The sequence below is a fragment of the Adiantum capillus-veneris genome, chromosome 6 (assembly GCF_014529385.1).
Source record: "Adiantum capillus-veneris isolate H3 chromosome 6, ASM1452938v2, whole genome shotgun sequence".
In the NCBI taxonomy this organism is placed as follows: Eukaryota; Viridiplantae; Streptophyta; class Polypodiopsida; order Polypodiales; family Pteridaceae; genus Adiantum; species Adiantum capillus-veneris.
Window position 1 is genome coordinate 89,605,476 of NC_140936.1, and position 19,644 is coordinate 89,625,119.

The following is a 19,644-nucleotide window of genomic DNA, read 5'->3' on the forward strand; positions in this document are numbered from 1 at the left end:
CTCAACTAAACACTAAGTCAGTACCTTTAAACAAGGTTGGAGAGTATTGTGAGGGAGAAGATGGAAACACTACGCTACTAGTAGAATTCCGAGGAGTAGTTTCCAAAGCTATTCTAGACAGTGGAGCATGAGTCGCTATTGCCACTAAGGAAATATGGAAAAAATGAGGAAAACCGGCCTTGAGAGCTACCAGAATGGAATTGCAATTGGCAGATGGGTTCATGGAGAAGCCTCTAGGACTCTTAGAAAAAGTAATTGTCACTTCGTGTGGAATCGAGTATGAGCATACATTTGCAATAGTAGATTTCGACAAAAAGAACAATTACAAGATCATCTTGCGAAAACCATTCATGCGACAATTAAAGATGATCCAGGATTGGGGTTAGGACCACATATACCTCAGACATGGCGAGACTACAACCAAAATTCACCTGAAAGACCATAGTTACAAGGATGTGAACCACACACCAGTAGAAGAGTTTGATTCAGCTACATTGGCAGGGTCAGAACTCCCAGATGGTTAGGGCAAAAAAAAGAGCTATGGATGTGCGGAGCTTCACATTGTGAGAGCTTAAAAAGAGAGGAATGCGTCTTAAAAAGAGCGATTGAGGACAAGGATTATATTTCGGAACCTTTTCCTGAAGATGCCTTAGAACCTCTAGAATGGGAACACATACTAGCAACATTGGATGTCTGTACCATTACAGATAGCCCAACGACAAAATTTTGTGATAAGGATGGCTATGATGTGCTACCCTATTACATGGTAAGCCTTATACGAGGAGGAGATGAGAATGTAGAACCGACAAAACAAGAAGAGTTTTATAACTCCTCTGAGCATCTGGAGGTAAATAACGATGCAGATAATCAGTGTTCAGACAGCTCAAGCAAGCATGGGGAGAAAACAGCGAATGACAAGTTTTATGATTTTGTCAATCAGCACCCTACATTCCAGGAACGCTATAGGAGAAAACGAGCAGAAAACAAAATGAGAGAGAACCTGATGCCTAGGATAAAAGATAAAACTCACTATCTAATGCTTGTCAAAGTAGAGGATTGTGTAAAAGACCAGATATCAGGAAGATCCTCGAGAGTGTGAAGGGAACGGAAGCAAGCGGAAATAAAACAAGTACGGAAAGCTAAAACAGAAACAAAATCAAACAAATCTCAAAAATCAAAAGAGGAAAAAACAAAAGAACCAGAGTGGACCGAATTGGAGAGTAAAAAGAAATACCAAGAACTGAAACGGTCATTACGAGATGTATGGACTACTGAGGGAGAAAGTGATGGTAAGGAGGAGTCTGAAAAAGGAAACATGAATGTACCATCACACTGTCGGAAATTCACCATCCAAGACAGAAAAATCATAATGACCCCACCAATTAGGGAAAGAATAAACCAAGAATCTTACGATGGGCTGAAAAATGCAAAACGAATGGACCTCGCTGAACCAGGTGAAAAGCCTCAGTCGGTCTATATCGCAACTGATTTAGAGCATGAAGAAGAAGAACTGCTAACACAACTTCTCAAGAAGTATAAAGATGTGTTTGCATGGTCCTACAAAGACCTCAAAGGAGTTGATCCATCGATATGCCAGCATACAATTCCTTTGAAATCAGATGCCAAACCTAGCAAACAGCGTCCTTATACATATAATGACACATTTGCTAAAAGAATCAAAGAGGAGATTGACAAGTTGATGGATGCGGAATTCATCTATGAAATCGAACATACAGATTGGGTGTCACCCATTGTGGTTGTCCCCAAAAAGAACGGAAAACTGCGAGTGTGTGTGAACCTCAAAAAGGTAAATAAAGCCACCATAAGGGATAATTATCCCTTGCCGATCACAGAACATGTACTTGAGAGGGTGGTAGGGAAACGGGCTTATTCCTTTCTTGATGGGTTTTCAGGATATAACCAATTGGCAATTGCAATAGAGGATCAACACAAAAGAGCGTTTTCCACAGAATGGGGAATCTATGCATATATGGCCCCAGCTACCTTTCAAAGGTTAATGACTCATGCTTCAAAGAATACCTGAGAATATTCTTAGAAATATACATGAGATGATCTTTGTGTACACTCTCTTCTACGAGAGGAACATATTGACCATTTACAAAAGGTATTTGAGAAGTGCAGAACATATCGAATCTGTCTTAACCCGGAAAAGTGCATTTTTATGGTTAGGCAAGGCCGCATCTTAGGACACTTTGTCTCAAGAGATGGCATAACTACTGACCTAGACAAAATCAAAGTCATAGTAGACTTGCCCATGCCTACTAATGCAAAACAAGTGCAATCCTTCATGGGACACTGCGGATATTATCGAAGATTCATATATATGTATGCAGTCATCGCAAAACCTCTGTATCGTTTGTTAGTCAGTTTCGATTGGACTGAGGAGTGTGAAACTTCATTCCAAAAGCTAAAGGAAAACCTTGTATCAGTACCTGTACTTAAAGCACCAGATTGGGAAAAGATATTCCATGTTCACATTGATGCTTCTGCATATACAATTGGGAGTATTCTGGCTCAACCTGGAGACGGAACAATGGATTTCTCAGTTTGTTATGTAAGCCGACAGTTAAACAGTGCAGAAAAGAACTACACAACCACCGAAAGAGAGGCGTTAGGAATGATTTATGCTGTAAAGAAATTTCAACATTATTTGCTCGCAAACAAATTTGTGTTCTTCAAAGATCATCAAGCTCTTTTGTATCTGGTAAATAAACCATGCAATACTGGGAGAATTGTACGCTGGTTTATTATATTGCTAGAGTTTGACTTCACAGTGGTGGTCAAAAAGGGTAAAACTCATCTACGGGCGGATCATCTTTCAAGGAAGCATAACAGGGAAGCTCCTGAAGGAGTATATGATGACATACATGATGCGTATCTTTTCAATATTGAAATGATATCCAAATGGTCTCACGAAATTGTTAGCATTCTTTCCTTTGGAGGTAGATTTGATAGCAAGGAAGACAGACCCAAACAACAAACATCTCGGCCCGGACCAAATTCTACGATTGTGTATAAATCCGGAGGAATTCGAGTGTTATCTTGAAGAAGCACATGTCCAGGATTGTGAATTTCATTGTTCAGCAATGAAAACACACCAGATACTGAAACAGTTAGGGCTTTATTGGCCAACTATGTATGCTGACACACATGCTTATGTTTACAATTGTATTATATGTAGTACCAAACGACCAGTGGATCACGCGACATTGTTTCAAGTAAACATTGCACTTGCATGGAGTCAATATATCATTGATTTCCTAACCACAAGGACGTTTCCTGAAAACATCACAAGAGCACGGAAAAGGGCTATAGAGTTGGAGGCTCGAGACTATAATTTAATTGGGAACCAACTCTATAAGAGAGGAAAGGACAATCAACTTAGAATCTGTGCAAGTGAAAGTGAATACCTGCTGATTCTAGAACACGCACATGGAGGCATAAGTGGAGGCCATTTTTCAAGCGTGATCAGACGGCAAAAATTGTCTTAACCGCAGGAATATGGTGGCCTACATTGCATATGGATGCTGAAGAGTTTGTAAAGCGATGTGACGCATGTCAGCGCACCAAGGTGCCGATAAAGAGAGATGAAATGCCACTATGGCCAATGATGGGAGCAAGGGCATTTGCAAAATGGGGCATTCATTTTGTGGGGCCTATTTCACCCCCTGCATATCGCACCCATACCCAATATATCATTGTGGCTACCGACTATCTCACAAAATGGGCGGAAGCCAAGGCAACACAAAAAGCAGACGCACGAACCACTGCACAATTTTTGTATGAGAATGTCTTTGTACGATATAGATTACCAATAGAAATTTTCAGTGGATCGAGGGACACATTTTCTTAATGAAGCCATTGAATATCTGCTAGAGGAATTCATGGTCATACATAGAAAATCTGCTCCATATCATCCACAGGCAAATGGACAAGCCGAGGCCACAAATAAAACACTGTGCATTGTTCTAACTAAAATTGTATCAGAGTCAAGGACAGATTGGGACCAACAGCTACACTCAACACTATGGGTATATAGGGTAGCTTACAAAACATCAATAGGAACAACACCGTACAACATGGTGTTTGGCTTAAATGCTATATTACCCATAGAGTTTTTAATTCCAACTCTACAAGTAGCGAAACGCTTAGAATGGACAGAGCATGAGCTCTCGTCAAGAATAGATGATCTTGACAAGCTAGATGAACTTCGCTTGCAAGTTGTAGCTTCGATCTATGCTAAAAAGAGAAGACAAAAAGAGTTTTTTGACAAGTATGTGCGCACGAAAGAGTTCAAAACAGGTGATTATGTACTTGTTTATACCTTGAAGCACCATGCCAAGAAACTTTAAAAAGCGAGGGATGGGACCCTTTGTGATTAGTGACCTATCACAAAGCGGAGCTGTCAAGCTTACTACATTAGCAAGTGAAGAAATGCCAAATTGGATTAGTGGGTGTTGATTAAAAAAATATCATTTGCCACTAACCCAGGATATGCTTCAACAAATCCATCAAGAAAAACAACGGATGAAGGAGAAACAGAGGGTACGAGAAGAAGCCCAAGCAGAAGCAAAAGAACGCATTGCAAAAAGAAGGCTTCTATGACAACAACAACAATGTGGATCACCGTTGCGAATAAATGCCATTCGACGAACGAATTTTGATAAAGACACAGTGGAGCCAATAACTGCAGTCAAAGTGGGTAGCAATCAAGTTGAATCAACGGCATTGCTTGATTCTAGAGCTCAAGAAAATCTAATCTCTTACAAATTATACAAACAGCTCAAGCTCAAAGGTCAACTACATCCTACACCACAAGTGCTGGAAAGTAGTACATCACATTTGTTGAAAACATTAGGTTGGACTATATTGCATGTACAAATACATCAATATATTTGCCCACACAAGTTTTATGTGGTTGAGGATGAAAGCACACAATACACCATGTTGTTGGGACAACCTTGGCAAAAAGAGTACAATGTGTGGATAGATTGGAATGCGGATGCAATCAAGATTCAGCATGCACAAGAACAATAGGTGGTAGCGTTTGCTCAGCAACCCCAGAAGAATCAGCTGCCAGCAACACAGACACTGGAAATAGAGCCACAAGGATGGGTGCCACAAAAAAACAACAAGATACCCATGGCAAACAAACAAGGAACTACCAACCATGTTCACTACAAACATCTAACCAAACAGACCGCAGTGCCAAGATCAAGGTTAGCAACACGCGACAAACAAGTATGGGTGCGGAAGGATAGAAATGACATGGCAGACAAACCACAAGACACCACAGGAAGTCAGCTGAAGCAGACAGTTCAACCAAAAACCAAGGGAATAAAACAGATATGGATTCCAAAGAAAATGCTCAGCAACAACTTAAATGCGACTCGCATTTGGATCCCGAAACCGAAGCAACAGGAACTCCCTTCAGTACAAGCAAGATCGGCATGCAGACAAACACAACATAGGAAACCGGCAAACCAATCCATGTGGGTGCCAATCACAAAAAAACAATGACAACTGCGAAAGTAGCAATAAACCTGCAAAAACCACCAAAGCCAAGCTACAAATGGAAAGCAAAAGAGACAAAGAATACGGCCAATTCCACCAAGACAATTCTCTCCAAGGAGACAACCATGGCCATATCGACACTAGCGGCAAACCAAGCGACTTTTGCAAGAAAGACGATCAAACAGCGAGCGGTAGAGTTACAACTTTTACTTGCAAAGCTACCAACCAAATCAACAACAAATAGGAAACCTCAACGGCGATTTCCAATAATCATATTGCTTATACCCTCCTCTTGCACAGCATTAATTTTTCCATGCATTGACCGAGTATGCATCATATAGGGCCACATTACACGGCCAAGCATTAGCATAATTTTTTTCAATCCATGCACAACACATACATCGAGGCGCTACCTTGTCATCCGGGAGGACTCCGGCTAGGAGGGGGGGAGGCATTCTCAAATGCGGACCCAATAGTAAAAAAGGGCATGTTTTTTGACTAGCTCAAAGGGTTGTCATTTGAGTGTGAAATTTTCTGGACTAACCCAAGTGCATATGCCCTTATACAACATGAATCTATAAGTATATGGGGCCAAACGCCAAATCAAGCCCCTAGGTGTGTGTATATAAGTAAAAATAGCCATTTTTCGGGCAAAATAGTGGTAAAACGGAGAAATCCGACCATAAAAATTGCATGTGAGTGTATATAGTGTTTTGAGGTGATGTTTTTTTATTTATTATTATTTTTGGGGATTTTTCGGGTTTGATTTTCTATTTTCCTTGTAATTTTACTAATTTTCGGTAGAAAAACTTCAAAATTACAAAAGTAGGTGAAAAACGATTGTAATGAAAAACAAAAAATATGGGGATGATCTATAGGACAAGCTATGGTACAGTGGGGGTGCAATTATGAGACTAGAGCGGAAAGCGTGTTTTGGCCAGATTTTGACCGAAACGTCAAATTTCTTGGAAACTGGGCAAATGGAGTCCAAATCAAGAAATTTTTGTGCCTAAACTGCATCTCGCAAGAAGTTGGGAGCACATGTCAAATTTCATGAAAAGTGGTTCGGGGACCCCCATTATAAGATATTTTCACTTCATTTTAAGCTCATTTTCACTATTGCCCTTTGAGAGAGAGCTTCTACCACCTAGAGCGAACGGAACTTCCAGCAACTTCTACAACGCACATGACTACCTGACAGGCTCCAGACATGAGAGGTAGGCTCACCACCTTGAGCTTTTCGCGCATGTTTGCTGTTTTGTCGCGAAAACTAGCGTAGGGTTCACACAGAAAACGAACGGTAGAGACCTACAGGTAGAAGTGACCACCTAACGGCTAACCCAAAATCAATGAGCTTTCATCGGCAGCGTACCCTAGTATAGGAGACCACTTTTGGATGACCAAAGGCAGTAGAAAACCATCGGGAAAAACCCTAATTCATAGAGCCCCGCAAGAGGCCAGCAAATGGGGAATCGGCGGAAAGGCACCCAAATGCGACCAAAACTCATGGGTAGGAGCATCTCGACATGCTCGACAAGTCTATGTAGCCCACATGACCAAAAGGTGACCTCAAGTGTCACCAAACTTCAGAAACAACATCAGACACACAAAGCGTCAAATAGCTCTCGTGGCTAAACCGCATGTCTGTTTGCCACCAAACTTCACGGGCGGCTTTCCTAAACCATCAACAACCAAGTCCTATGGTGGTAGACCACCGCAAGTCATCAATGACATGAAAACGCAACCACGGGCGCTTCTAGAGCGACAGATTGCCAAATGGAGCTCCCGTGAAGCCAAAGTCGACAAAAACCATATGGCGAGGATCTCCAAGGGATCATGAAGCTATGGAGACCAACATCGAGAAATTTCATCGCCGAAAAGCACTCCAAAAGTCAAAAAATAGCTCGGAGGCTCTGAAATCCACACAGGGAGTTTCTTTCTATCAAATTGACTTTTTTGTTGAAATAATGCTTAAAAGGGACTAAGGGGGGCTCAGGGCAGGCACCAATAGCACCTCCAACAAAAATTTCATCAAGAGACATCCTATGCGTAGGATGTCTCAAGGCCAAATCTGGGCACCAAACCTAACATTTCTCATCACACACAGCTTCTAAATAGCCTTTACATGCTAGCCACCAAGTTTCATCACATTTGGACAAAAATTGACCTCATGTGCACCAAAAAACGCAAAGTCAGAGCATAGAGGCAATAATGGGGCATAGACCTACCAAAACTTGTCCAAATCACATGAAACTTGCACAATACATTCATGAGCACATTGCCAAGCTATCTGTGTGGTCACATGTAAAAAATGATGAAATAGACATCCTACGCGTAGGATGTCTAAATGACATTTTTGGCCCCCAGCTTGCATTTTTCAGTTCCAGATCTCTTTAGTACCCTTTCATGAGCTCATATGTCAAGTTTTAAGCCATTCCCATCACATTTGGCCCCCACCACATCCAAGATGCAAATTTTGGGCCTAAAATCACTACACATGCTCTTACCAACACCCATTTTTGTCCAAATCAAAATCCAAGAGCAGGGCCATGTTCCACATGCCAAGATACCCACATAACAAATCTCAAGCTATTTTGATGAAAAAGACATCCTATGCGTAGAATGTCTCCAGCATGATTTTGAACTTCTATGCAAGAAATGACCTCATGGGAGCCATTACCATGGTGCAAGAAGCTCATATATCAAATTTCAACCCATTTGAATATCTTTTGCCACCTGTTGTGGACATCCTACCAATTTGTGAGCCTAAAGCCTGAATCTTCCCAGATATGCACTTTTTGATGCCCAAACCCAATTCCAATCACATAGCCATGTTGCCCAGGCCAAGGGTCACCAACCTGTCAAGTTTCACCAAAAACTGATGAAAAAGACATCCTACGCGTAGGATGTCTAAATGATAAATTTTGGCCAGAATGATACTGTGAGCACATGCAGGGTTTCCCAAGTTCCTTTTAAGTTTTATTTTCAATTTTCAAGTCATTTGGATAGTTAGAACTTAGTTTCTCAACTAATATGGAAAAAACGCTAACTTCGGACAACTGAGTGCAACAGGATCTATGGCAGCCGCAAAATCACCGGCAAAGAAGAAGAGGATGACCATAAAAAATTACTTGGAAGAAGTAGAGTCCTTTGTCATCCCAGAAGGAACTCTAAAGACAACCAGCACATGGATTCAAGACGATTTGTTAGAGTCTAATGACTTGAAGATCTACCAAGGTGTGTTCAAGGATCCTGAAGGAAATGCAGTAGAGCTACCCATGGTACCACGGAAGCTCAATGAGTTTTTCAAAAGCAAGATGGGAGAGTACTTGGAGAAGATACATCTCCATAACTATTTTGAAGCACTGCCATTAGGAATTGACATAAAACGAGTGTGGGAATTTGTAGCCACGATCAAAGAAGATGGAGTTGCCAAAGTCACTGATTTGCAGGGCAAGCCAGACACTAACTATGATTGTAATCACAGAAAGAGTGGTGGCAGCAGCACTAGACATCTCCAACAAAGGGGATAGTGTGACAAAGCGCCGAGATGAAGTCAAGGTGTACACCGAAAAGAAGAATAACTACACCTTTGAAGACATTGCAAACCCTAAAGTGGCGGTCATGAGCTAGCTCTACAACCAGTATTTCCACATGTGTACAAAGCGGCTGCAGAAGTACAAAATGCCGCCAGGAGCCATTGCTACCACCTTCACTTGGGCAATGCAGAAGAGCAAGCCGAAGGTGATCAACTATGCTGCCTATATCCATGACAATCTGGTGAAGATGCGCAACAAGGATCCCACCTACATTGTGCCAGGTGAATTGAAATCAAAAGTGGTTTATGGAGCATTGCACGCCAAAAGAAACTAGTCTGACCCTCCATCACAGAATGACTGGCTAAGGTTCAAAGAAGATAAAGAAGAGGAACCGCCCAAAGCACCCCGAGTAGCCACAAGGTTGAAGCGCCGGTTAGAGACCATGCAAGAGGAGTAGCCATAGTTGAAGAAAGGAAAGAAAGAAAGTTTACGAGTGCCAATCAAGGAGACCAAATTGTAGAAAGCGGCATGGCTCAAAAGATTAATGGAAAGCTTCAGAGCCGAAAGAGCACTGAAAGGAGATCTAAGCGAGGTGTGGAAGCCCTCAGTAGAGGCCATGTTGGGATCATCCCAAAGGGTGCACAGAGATAGATTTGAAGATTACATCAAAAACTTCGAGATCCTGGACGCTACAACAGAAAATATCCCAAATGTCCCTTTTACAGAAGAAGAAGTGGATGAAGTACGACGGCAACTGCTAGAAGAGCAAGAAGGCCAAGAGAGAGAGAGAGAGAGAGAGAGAGAAAGACAAAGACGGATAGGGACTTCAAGAAGAAGCCAGCAACTCCACCACCAAGCCCGGAGCCCAGCCCACCGCCATCACCACCTCCTCTTAGCCCACCTCAAACCCAACAAAAGGAGGAGGAACACGAAGATTCTAAGCAAGAAAAGAGCCAAGAGCAGAAAGAAGATGATGAACAGAAAGAGGAAAAGGTAGATCCAGAAGAAAGGAATTTCAAAACATTCCTTGATCTACTAGTGGCTGGGTATTCAAGAGAAGAGGCATCCACTGTGGCATTTGAGCTGCCAAGCACAAGGCCCAAGGAATAGAAGCCGAGCCTGCGGCGGTTAGTGGAACTAAAAGAGATGGCCAGTGATATAGTGGACCTACAACCACCGCCAAATGATTGGGATGTGATGATGCACAAGCTAACCGGGCTCATGGCAAAATCATTGGCCACAGAAAGTGAGATTGACAATCTCAAAGCCAATGAAGTTTTTATCAAATCCGAAGTAGACACACTACAAAGACAGATCCAAGAGCAGATAGAGAAACAAGCAGAGCTGCAAGCTAGTCTGGCCACCTCATTGCAAAGATGCCAAGAGATGGAACGAGAGAATCAGGCAGGAGATCATAGAATTCAAAGAGCTGAAGAAGAATATAGAAAACTCAACAAATCATTGACAGATGCAGAAAGGGAAAGGGACAACCTAACCCTCCAACTTGCTGAAGAATCCAAGGAGGTGGAATCCCTGAGGAATCCCAAAGAGAAGGCAGAGATAGAGCAGGAAGCTAGCCAAGATGAGGTCATCGAGCTTAAAGACCACATGAAAGTCAAAGATCAAACCATCCAACGGCTACGGGCATCTCTTGCCAAAGTCAAAGCTGCTAGCTCGGCTCACACTACTTCAGAAACGGATTTATATGAAGAGAAAATGAAGGAGCTCCAAAAGGAGTTAACATTGGAGAAGTGGCAAAGGCTGATGATGGCTGAGGGCTCTATAGTAATGCAGAACCAATTGGAAGAAGAGCACACAGCCATGCAGAATGAACTAGAAACCATCAAAAGAAAGCTCGAGGAGGCTGAAAAGATAAATGCCGATCTGAACGGCCTCCTTGTGAATATGGGAGAGCAAGCTGAAGCAGAAAAGAAGACATTTCAGAAGCAAATAGAAGAGCTGAGAGGCCAGCAGCAAACAGAAGAGAAGTTTAGCATCGGGCCAGCAGCCATGGAGGGAATAGACATAGAGAATGTGGCAGATCCAGTGGACACCACCATGCAAGAGGAAATCCTTGTAGGAACCTCACAAGAGCCACAAGATCTGACACAAGAAGAAGAAGAGAAGCTGCAAAAGGCAATAGAAGCAGCAATCAAAGACACATCCAGAGAAGCTTTGGAATGAGAGCAGAGGGTCTTGGTCTTTAAATCAATGACTATTCAGAAGATAGATGCCAGAAACCTTCGGCGTGAATGGCTATAGCCCTCTCTCCCATATCCTCTACTGAAATATGAAGCTACCACAATCAACAAGACAATCAAAGAGGAGCCAACAGTGCCATCGTACAAAGCAGAAATCTCCAAGCATGAAGGGGTCAAGTTGATAGTCGACTCTCAACTCAGGTGGAGAAAGTCATGGCTGACAAAGTATCCTTAGTATCTAATCCATCTGGTAGAGGTGCCCAAAGTGATCAGAGATAACCTCAGTTTCTGCCCTCTACCAAGGACGAGGACATGGAAAGCTCATGAGTTGCTGCAGAGAAGCCAATCCACTTGGCTAAATTACCCGAAGCTGCCAGGCTCGAAGGAAGGGGAGAGAATAAGTGAGCAATACATGGTGAAAACCCTCACGGGCGCCATCAAATTGTTCACTGGCACGCCTGACCTATCTTGCATCATGATGAGAAAGATTTGCAAAACACTTTTGGCAGTCTTCGAGACATTCAAACCAAGCCAGGCAACAGACAATATCTTCTTCTTTCAAGATACATACAGATGTGCATACGATCTGTCTGGTCAGCCATCCCATGAGGTGATACATGCATTGTATCAAAGGATCATGGTTTTGCCATCTTATCACCTCCAGGCCTTTGAAGAAGCCTTCTACACCGGCTTCTTCACAATCAGCATTGACATATTCGGCCCGATGCTACTGGCTCAACATGCAAGATATGAGTCTCTTCTCAAGATGAGAGACAGTCTACAATGAAGAAGCAGCTCAACAGCCATGTCGAGGACGACATGAACAAGGAGGGGGGGAGTGTTAGAAGCTGGACACACCCTACTGAGCTCGATGGAATATTATTTTTTGTAACTATTCATTTATTGAGAAAACCCGACTTTTCACCTTTGTAATTATTGGGGCTTACAGAAGTTTCCAGATTGTATCCCATTTTTTACATTTAGATTGAGTAGATGGTTAAATTGGAACATTAGCGTTTGCGATTGTAAGGTATTTATACCACTTTTTGACCTTAATGAAAAAACTTTTGTCATTTTTAAAAGAGTAATGTCTGTGAGTGAGCGTACTGTGTACGAGAGAGAGTGAGAGCTTCATCTTGACGCTACGTGCGCACCGGTGGTTGGAATCGAGTGCGGAGAAGTGCAGCATGTTGCCCCGACGAGAGCTACGCGCCAATACCTACATTGCGCGTGTACGGTCTGGTTTTGCGAGGTTGACCTACGAGCTTCATCTGGTGATTCGATGAGCATACGTTATCCGTTTTCGCATTTCAGCATATCCACGCATTCGCATTGAGTAGAGCTACACATTAGGAACTTTAGTTTTTGGAAACGACGACGACCTGCAAATTTCTGCCAGACATCCTATGTGATTTTGCACCAGGTGTTTAGGGTTGGGATTTTGGTCCATAGACCTAAGGGAGAGCGACCTATTGGTGTTAGTAGGGTCTCCTTCAAGTTCTATGGCGTTTCGAAACCGTTTGATGCGTATTTGGCTCTTGGAAGCGTTGTAGGAACCGTCTTCTTGAGCACTCTTGAAGGCTGTAGCTTAGACATTGGGTAGAGACATCTGTAGGAATTAGTCGAGAGTCGGTCGAGTGTAGATTGAAACCCTATGCTTGCTTCCACGCACCTGCGGATCAAGATTCGTCCTTAGCTGACAAAGCTTGTTAGGTGAGTTCTCGCTGTGCTGACGTCCGTCGCGGCGTATCCATCCAACAAACACTTATCGTAGCCATGCATCATGGTAGAGATAGGTTTGGACGAGTTTAAGATCATCAAAAACTTAACTTGATTGTTGCACTAAAAGAATATAGTACGACAACAACACCCAAACTATCATTAATGGGAAGACTCATGCTTGTCCATTAGAGGCGATTGGAACTCAATTGTGGCAATCGATTCAATCTGAAGAGCAATTTCTGATGGATTAGAGATAGATGGCTCGTAGCCATTCCAAATTAGATGGTTCATAACCTTACAAACAAATGGCTCTTAGCTCTTCAAGAAGAGGTGGATCGTAGCCCTTCTAAAATAGATGGCTCTTAGCCCTTCTGACTACCATATTGACAAATTTCACTATCCCTTCAGACAAGAGAGAAAGAGAATGTGTGGTTGAGGATATCCAGGAGGCTACTGTGATGTGTGCCTACGATATATGTATTGTATGAACATTACGCGAGCAATATTTGCCAAGAAATAAGAGGAAAAAAGGGGGGGAGGGGTGCGGGGGAGGAGACCAAAAATTAACACTAAACGCATTTTGCTTATATTAAGCTCATCAGTAGTGTTAATCTTTATGCAAGGAATGGGGATTTATAAATAAGGGTTGAGGGTTACAAATTTAAGGAGGGTATAAAAGTGAGGATTAAGAGGAGGATAGAGGGCCTTTTTTGGTACAAGGAAGTAAATACTGACACTATCTGGTACGAAGTGCACCCATTAGGGGAGTACCATCAAGATAAGAAAGGCTAAAGAGAAGGGTCAAGGCACTAGTTTCAAAATCTTGGGTGGAGACTCATTTAAGAGAGGCTACAAAAGGGGAAAGGGACAAAAAACAAGAAATTTAAAAGTGACTCAAAACTAGAGAAGTAAAGTCTAAACCCAAAGGAGGGGATATAGAAGGAGTTTAGGTGTACCAAGGAGGTTTTGAAGAGGTCAGGGAGGGGTGCGGGAATTAGAGGCTAGCATTTTTTCGACATTGGGTGCATTGAGCCAACATACAATGGGTTTGGGGAGGTGGGATAATTCCAATGTGGTGCTAAGGTGAATAGTGAGAGGCTTAATCAAGGTAGGAGAGCGATTAAGGTTGCGTGTAAAGGGTGAAAACGTAATTTTGACCACAATGGGGGAGCCTTTTGAAGTGGATTCTTGCTTAAGAGAGAGGCTCTATCTTTGTAAGAGATGAGGGAAAAACAAGTTTGAAGGAGAGCTTGGGGATAGCCTCTTGCTCTTAGCCTTTGGAAGAAAAGAAAGCGAATGGTAAGGAACCCATCCAAAGAGCTCTCTCTAATGATATATCTTTCAAGGTTGCAACGATAAAAGTGACCTTTTGGTGGGTGGGGTGCCAAGATTGCCAGGGAATGTAGCTGTAAGAGTTAAGACTTTTTTGAAAGCAGTGAGAATCAAGAATCTTGAATGAGAAAAGGAGGGTCTTTTGAAGGAATGTCTGTCAAGGATGGAAGCTTCTATGGTAGATATGACATATTAAATTTAAATATGGTTTTGGAGACTCGGCGAACCGTAAAGCTTGAGGATTTTTTCAAGGTTAAGAAGGAAGCCCTGCCAAATGTCAAAAGGAATCATCAATTAACCTTTTGAAATAGAGGAGAGAGGGATGGGATGGCAGGTTAATACTATCCTCTAAGTGACAAAGAAAGAGGCAATCATATACTATAGTAAAGTTCGAACCCATGGTGGTACCTTTGATTTGTCGCCAACATTTACCTTGGAAGGAGATGTAGTGGTGGTTAAGGACAAGAGAGGCCAAAGATAGGATGAGATTCATTTTGGTGGAGGGAAATAGGTGTTGGATAGAGACAGAGAGGGCAAGCAAACCTTGTGGAATGGGAATGCTTGGGTATAGTGATTCTACGTCAAAGGTGAAGAGGAGAACATTTGAAGGAAGGGCAAGAGAGGAGACATCCTTGATGAGTGAACAAGAGTTCTGAAGGTGTTGCTTTTTTGTGAGAAGGATAGGGAGAAGTTGTAAGTGGAGCCATTTAGAGGCATGCTCTAGAACATAACCCCTATAAGGGAAAATGGGGCGTCCTACTGAGGAGGGTTTGTGGATTTTATAAAGGTAGCAGAAAAAAGGGACAAGGTTTAGGTTCAAAAATAGGTGGCTTAGGATGAAATCCCGCTCTTTAGAAGAAAGAAGAGCACAATTGGTAAGAATTGGTAAGAATGGAGGTTCAAAAATAGGCGGCTTAGGATGAAATCCCGCTCTTTAGAAGAAAGAAGAGCACAATTGGTAAGAATGGAGGAGAGAAGAGAGGAGATAAAGGAGAGGGGAGCTGAGGCCACGGGTAGAGGAGTCTAGGAGATGCTTATAGGTTGTTAACTGAGTCAACGTCAGTTAACAGAAGCTGCTAAAGATCGAAGATGTACAAATACACATCGAAGATCAATACAAAGAAGCAGTAAAGATTGGAGTTACACATTTTCCACGTTTTCCCAAAATGATCACGTATTGTAAATTCTCAATTTATTTCAAGCCATTGTAATATTTTAATGTGTTACGCGCTCAATGGAAGTTCCAAGCTATAAATAATAGGCCAGTTACTGTGCCTAGGTAGGAGATTCAGTAAGTGGTGAGCCCTAAAGACCTTGGGCGGCCAAACATTACATATTTTTACCCTAGGTACATAATGCAGTGTGTAAAAGAAATTAGGGTTCTCAAGCTCATTTGTTGAGAGCGCTCCTTGGTGAGAGCTCTTGAGGTGTGTGGCTATGGAGTCCTTGAGCTTCTCCTTGCTCATGAGACTTGATTAACACTAATCAATGATTCATTCTCTCTCACTATGCCTCTCTCATGCTTCTTATGATTGCCTACGATGCTTAGATTAGCTAGATCTACACTAATTAGTGGTTAATCCCTTTCTAATCTTGTGTGATTGCCCTCTTTTGCTTGTGTGTGCATGTAGGTTTGATTGGAGTGTGGTGCTCTCAGTAGATCTATGTGTGTGTGCTTGTGATTAGTGTTTTGCATGATAGGATTAGTGTTGTGTGCGTCTTGCAATTGTAGTGTGTGTGTTTGGGTTGATTAGAGGTGAAGAGAAGTGGATATGGAGATTGCCCTTCATTGCGGCTTCTCTCCTCAGTAGGCCGAGAAGCTCACCTCGTAGAGCTAACCATTTTTGTTTCCACAATTAGCTCACTAACCATGTGAGTGTTTCCATGCCCTACCCGGGTAGCTCATCCCTCAGGATTGATAATTTTGTTGGTCATTGGAGCTATTCCAACGATGGGACTCCCAACATTTGGCGCCGTTGACGGGGACGATGGCCTACACTAGTGTAATTGTGGCATAATCGAATGCGTTCCCTCACTAGTTTCACTTGTGTGTTTATGTTTTTGTGGATTTTTGGATGTGTGTGCATGAAGCATTGTGTTCATAATTCCCTAATGTGTAACCGTATCTTGCCAATTGTGTGTTTACACGCTCTAATTTTTCACTAACCCCTTGCTAATTTGACTAATTTTTGCTAACTTACTAATGTGCTACGAAGGATTGGAGCATTCGACCATTCAAGTGATCTTCAATGGAAAGGTAATTAAGGTGGTATTTTCAACCTTCCTAGAATCTAGAGATGTGTAATTGTGTAGAGATTCCACCATGATGATGCAATGTAATGCTATGCTATGTTGATGCAATGTGGATTGAAAATTTTGTGATTTTTTGTTTTCACTCCGTCATAATGCCAAAATTTTTAAGATTTGGTGGTGTATGATTTGACAAGTTTCAATTGCTAATTGGTGATTACATATTGCTAATTAGGTGCATAATTGAGTTAATTGCATGCTTGTATGGTCAATGTCAAGTGTGTGTGCACTAAAATCAAGCATGTATGCATTCTAATTGAGTGTGTGTATGCCTACTTTTAGGTTTGTGCACTATTTTGCCCATGTTTGAGCACCTAAAAATCAATGTGTGTGTTATGATTTTTCAATTATGATGATTGATGTGTATTGTGATCATGCCCAACCAATGATTTGTGAAGTCACATTGGAAACCCGGCAAATTTAACCCTTTTGTGTGCGCACCTAAAGATTGGTAAAAACTGCCAAATTTTTAGTGTGTGTGTGCCTAAAAAAGTGATTAATTTGCATGATTGATTCAATGTTTTGATTGCATGATTAATGTGTGTAATGATTAATTTCTGCGGTTTTGTGCTCAAAATAGTGATTTACACACTTTAATTGCGTCTAATTTTGTCAGTAATTTTGCCGATTTAATTGCTTAGTCTTGATTTTATTGATAAAATTGTTCGCAATTGAATTGATGTGATTTTGGAAATTTTATTTGGCTGCACTATTCCCCAATGTGTGGAGAATTTGTAGAAATTTTTTGGGTATTTTTTGGATAATTTTTGCAAACTTTCCGTAATTTTTTGCTAATTTTTGCATTAATTCTTGGTTAATTCCATAAAATTTTGATTTTGCGATCTTTACGAGCTATTTTGTCTATGGATATTTACGGCATCATTTTGTCACATTTGTGCCCTCCGTGGTCGAGTTTTCAGCGTTTTGCTATTTTCGAGGGTCGAGTTGATAATTGTGTCGTAAATCACATTTTCGATAAAATTTGCTATTTTTGGTTTGCTTTTGTGTATCAAAAATGTTCGGTTGTGAACGTCAATGATTTTCTAAGATTCTTAGAATTTTTTTAGAATTTTTTAGACTTTTCTAGCAAATTTTGGGATTTTCTGGTGATTTTTTGGAGTTTCGGTTAATTTTCGTCTTAATTTTTGCATTTTTGGACGATTGGAAATAAAAAATTAATAAAAAGCCGTTCCGAGCTCCCACTGTGCCTTACGACGCATAAAAAATCTTCGTCAACGAGATCTTTATGATCGCTTGCGATAATTTTTGTCGACTTTAAAATTCTCTTCTTCTTCTTCCCGTTCCGTGTGAACCCACCCTCTCTCTAGCATGTCCGCTCTCTCTCTCTGGCCTCTGTCCAGGAGCGTGTACCAGTGTTCGGGAAAAATGTGTCTCAGCTTAAAATCGTGCCATTTTCAATTTCAAAAATGCCGATTTAGGGCACGGGGAAAAAGGAGAAATGTCGCCCAAGAATAAACAAAAATAGTGACCTGAAATAATAGCGTAATTTTTTGAAATTTTCTCTTGAAATTAACAAGGAAATGAATTTTGTATGGTAGGAAAAATGATTTTTTCCAAACACTAACTCTCTCTCACTAAACCCCTCCCTCTCTCTCTCCCTTATTCTCTCCCTCAAATCCCTGCCTGCGTGCACTCCCACTACTCTCTCTCTAACTCACACTCATTCTCTCTCCCCACTCTTAATTCGTTCCCTCACCCTCTTAACTCATTCTCTCCATCTCTTAATAATTCTCACTCTCTCTCTCTTACTTTCTCCCACCATCTCTCTCTTCTCTTGGAGTTTTCTCATACGCTTCCTCTCTCTTTCTCTCTCTTAACCTATTCTCTCTCTCTCTCTCTCTCTCTCTCTCTCTCTCTCTCTCTCTCTCTCTCTCTCTCTCTCTCTCTCTCTCTCTCTCTCTCTCTCTCTCTCTCTCTAAACCCTCTTACTCTCTCTCTCTCCGTGTGAACCCCCCCATCTCTCCTTTGTCTTATTACCCCACACTCACTCACACTCTTCTCAGCAGAGCGGGCCGTTGGTAGGCACTGACAAGCCACTTCACCAGCTGCTAAAAGCCGTTGCTGCCCCGCCACAGGGTTCTCGCTGGTTGTCAACACCCACGTGCACACGCAGCGCGCCTTCAATTGCGTTGCCAACCCATTATCAACACATGCCGTCATCAGCACGTGCGCAGGTCAACGCGCAAGCAAGCAAGTGAGGTAACTCGAAAAATAATTTATAAATAAATTAATCAAAAATCAAAATATTCAATTTAGAATAAAAACACACACACAAAATTCCAACAAACAAATTAATAAAAAAACTCAGAAAAATTTACAAAAATAAAGTATTAAAAAAACCATAAAAATTACAAAAATTAAAGAAAAAATCAAAAGAAATCTATTTAATTTAAAAAAATAAAATAAAAAATCAAAACTAAATTCAAAAAATATTTAAAAAATTCATAAAAATACAAAAACACATAGAAAATTCATAAAAAAATAAAATAACACATAAGAAATCGTAAAAAAATTATTAAAAAACACAAAAATTTCTAAAAGAATAAACAATACACAAATAATTCACCAAAAATAATGGTAAACTTAAAAAGGTCACAAAAAAAAGCCTACAAATTTCAAAAAGTCATGAAAAAATCAATTAAAAATATCAAAAACTCATTGAAAAAAACCCAATAACCGTAAAAATCATAAAAATTAAAAGAAATCGCAAAAAATAGAAAATTACCAAAAAATTCTAAAATTCTTAGAAAAATTCATAAAAAATCAAAAGTTTCTCAAAAAATCGATAAAAAATCATAAAAATTAAGAAAATTTGAAATTTCACAAGAAATTAGAAAAATGAAAAGAAAGTCGCCAGAAGTGCCAAAAAAAGACCAAAAAAAGCCCGAAACGGCAAAAGAACGGTCGAAAAAAGCGAGCAAAAAGATTGACTCTAAGCCGTGAGGGAGAGAAAAATTTCAAAATTTGTCAAAATCGAGCCAAAA